Source organism: Ixodes scapularis, unplaced genomic scaffold (genome assembly GCF_016920785.2).
Source record: "Ixodes scapularis isolate PalLabHiFi unplaced genomic scaffold, ASM1692078v2 ptg000925l_1__unscaffolded, whole genome shotgun sequence".
Taxonomy (NCBI): Eukaryota; Metazoa; Arthropoda; class Arachnida; order Ixodida; family Ixodidae; genus Ixodes; species Ixodes scapularis.
In genome coordinates, this window is record NW_024610070.1 from 349,404 (window position 1) to 353,156 (window position 3,753).

General features: G+C 54.6%; 1 pseudogene; it reads left to right on the forward strand.

Moving 5' to 3' along the window:
• The first annotated feature begins 1,712 nt into the window (after nucleotides 1–1,712).
• LOC115332113 lies at nucleotides 1,713–2,678 on the forward strand (annotated as a pseudogene).
• Nucleotides 2,679–3,753: the final 1,075 nt, after the last annotated feature.

Consider the following 3,753-nt stretch of genomic DNA (forward strand, 5'->3'; position numbering starts at 1 on the left):
GACGGACAACCGACTAGGAAGAAAAATATCACTTGCTGTATTGTGTGTGCGCCTCGTGTGGCGTGAGCACTCGCATGGCAAGCGGAAGAAGAGTATGAGGTCTTCCGGACTGAGGGAGCGTCCTTGTGTCTGCCTTTCTTGAGGTTGTCAGTATTAATTTCATCACATAACATTTGGTGCCGAAACCTGGGAATTAACTACAACCACGACATGCCGCACCAGAGCCAGGAAAGTATCGACCGCCCTAAAAGAAAAAGAAACAATCTGCGCGCCGCCACAGCGAAAGTGATCAACGTGGTCGGCGCCCTGCTGACTTCGGACCCCACTGAAATAGGTGTGCTGGAAGAAAAGCTTGACATTTTTCATCTAAAAGAAGCCTCCCTAAAAGAGCTCGACAGAGAACTCGAGCCGTCGGTCGAAGGTGAAGTTCTTGAAGAGGAAGTGAGTGGCTCTGAAGGGTATGCTGAACGCATCAGCGTAGCCAAAACACGAGTGAAGCGAAAGTTCAGGGAACACGAGACGATGAGTTAAGTTCTTCGACACACGGCAGCGACTCAGGACAACCTTCATTTAACCACGCCCTGACAACAGTAAGGCTACCGAAATTGGAGACCACTAAAATCGGAGGAGACATTCGGTTATGATCCGGCTTCTGGGGCCAATTGCGCCCAACGATCCATCAGAACGAGTAGCTCTGCGCCACTCACGAATTTAGGTGCCTGAAAAGCTACCTCATTGGTAGGGCCTCCGTCGCGATCGAGTGGCTCCAACAACAACCGAAAACTAAAATGTTGCCCTCGCCCTTCTTACCCAAAGATTCGGGCAAACGGGCCTAATTGTCGAAGACCTCATGTCGAGGATGATGGCTACTCGAGCGATGCACGAATCCAGGAACGTCGAGAGACTCAGAACGTTGTACGGCCAAATTGAGACGGGTGTCCGCAGCCTTGAGGCCCTCGGGCTCGAAGATAAATTGTATGCAGTGCTGCTCCTGACGGTGTTTCGTAAGGCGATACCTGCCGATATTGGGCTGGAGTACAGCCGGAAGGTAGACACGCAGTCAGAAACCGAGAAAACGGGCTGCGAGGGTTCTTGAGCTTTTTTGAAAGGTGAGGTGCAGTGCGGCGAAAGCATGCAACCGGCAACTGAGGGCACGGTACGTCGGCGGAACGACAGCGGCAGCGCAGAGGGACCCCGAGTTGCATCGGCGGCGGCGCTTACCAGAGCAACCGATGCAGGCAATAAATGCGTCTTTTGTCGCACGGACGTTCACGGCCCGGACGGCGGCGCTTTTGGGATGTTGCTGGAAGACCGAAGAGCGGTACTGCAGCGAGAAAACCTCTGTTTCCGTTGCACCAAAACGAGGACACTTGTCACGAGTATGCAGAGGTGCCAGATCGCTGAGATGTGCGCGGTGTGGCGGACGACACTTCACCGCCATGCGCTGTCCCAACGTGACAAGACGCGGTACATAAGCAGAAAGGGACAGCGGTGAAGCGGTGAAGGAGGAGGTAGCAGGAGGGAAGGTTTTGCAATCATCACTCGGAATCTAAGACAACACAACCGGACCAAGCAAGAGCCAGGAGCTCCTGCAGACAGCACGTGTGTGGGCCGAACGTCTTCAGGTCCGTAAGCTCCTCCGACTCCTGTTGGATGGTAGTAGTCAGCGCACGTTTGTCCGACGCGACATATCAGAGAGGCTGCGTCTCAGGATGCTGGGCGAGGAGGACCTCAGCATTTTCACCTTTGCCGGGAACGCAACGACAAATCTAGCGAAGTGCCGCCGGGCGAAGCTTTGGCTGCAGAGTCGGTTCGACAGGAAAGAAGTCCGGGTGCAGGCTCTCGAGGTACCCTGCATCTGCGCTGACCTCATGATGGCCCCATTGGAGGTCGTGGTGACACCGATGAAGGTGGAGGGCAAGAACATCGCGAACGTCGCACCAGACAATGCCGTCGAGGACGGAATCGGGCTTATCGTCGGGGCCAATCACTACTCGAATGCCGTCACCTGAAGCGTGATGCGCCTGAGCCGCAAATTGATGGCAGTGGACACGGTGTTTGGATGAGTTCCGCAGGGCCAAGTCGGAACAACTAAATCTACGGCAATCCTTTTGCTGCAAGGAACCCGGCCGGCGTGTTGCTTCTAGTCCCTCTCCGCTTGAATTTCAAGTCCTTTTTGGCCCTCATCGCCGAGACAGCTGGACATCAGTGGTCAGGAGTGCTATGCGTGCCACAAGCAGGACCATTTCGCCCGCGAGTGCCCGGAAGGTGACAAACGCAGCAGCAGCAACAGAAACCGGAGCTGGGACGGCGGCTACGGAGGCGGGGGCGCATATGGTGGTGGCGGCGGCGACTACGGCGGCGGCGGCAGAAGCTACAGTGGTGGCGGAGCACGCTACGGCGAAGGCGGCTACGGGGACGGTGGTTCGCTCGGCAGCTCCTACCGTTCCGCCGGATACGGCTCTTGTGGTGGTCGCGGAGGCCGTCCTGGTGGTCCTGATGGCATATGAGGCGGCTCGAAGGAGATGGGTCATTACGGTCCTTCTTTTCGGGTCCCATGTCGTGCTACAACTGTGGTGGAACGGGCCATATCGCCAGAGCGCCCCGATGACGGCAAGGCGTGCTACATCTGCGGCCAGCAGGGCCACATATCTCACGACTGTGGACCTAATGAGTGAACTTCAGTTCTGGTGAGATGTTCAGTTAAGTCCGCCTTGCGTTCCAAGTTTGCCTTGCTTTTTTTTTTTTTTTTTTTGTGCATGGAATCTGAAGTAGAGCTGTACTGTTTCCGCCACAGTGATATAGTTCAGTCCAAGTACCCCGACGTAAAGAAACGTTGCTGGTTCTGAGAACCGCGTCATGATTTAGGCTTTGACACGAGCTATTCCTAACCTTACCGCTTACCAGCGGAGTCAGCGACCGCGGCGCACAGTTGTCACGGCGCTTGAGGTACCGTGTTACCACCATGAAACCTTCTGGCGCAGGTGGCGTCGGGAGTACCTACTGACGCTGAGATCGGTGCACCACTGTAGACCTGCCACGTCAAGCGACCTCCAAGTGGGTGATTTGGCACTCCTGAAAGAAGACCGCCTGGCACCTCTGGAGGACGTGCCGAATCAGGGAGATGTTCATGGGAAAGGGATGGGGCAGGGTGCGTTCTTGCAGACTTTTGTTACCCGCGGGAGCAGAAGACAAGCGACCCGTACAGTTGTTGTACCCCTTAGATTTAGTGTAATTAATGAGCTTCGACATCTCATTCGGGGAAGTTTGTTGTATTTTGTGTGTGCCTCGTATTGTTCGAGCACTCGCACGGCAAGCCGAAGAAGAGAAGAAGGTTTTCCGAACCAAAGAAGTGCCCCTGTGTTTGTATTCCTTAAGGTTGTCAGTATTAATTCCATCACATAACATCACCTGCATGAGCTGGAAACGTCAGCAGTTGCGTAGGCGCTCAAGAAGTTCCGGACCTACCTGGCTGGGCTGAACTTCAAAGTGGTGACCAAATGCAATGCAGTGAACACAACGATGAGCAAAATAACGCTTATTGGCAGGTGGTGGCTTCGTCTCCGGGAGTTTACCTTTGAGATCAAATTCTTGAAGCGGACAACGATGGTTCATATCGACTCGCCAGGTCGCTGTAATTATGACCCTCCAGATTGAATGGAAGTTGTCAGCGGTCTACTGGTCCTTGCCACGAACGTCGGGATCGAAGACTGCCTCGCTATCGCCCAGCGGAATGATTCCAAGATCATGGCA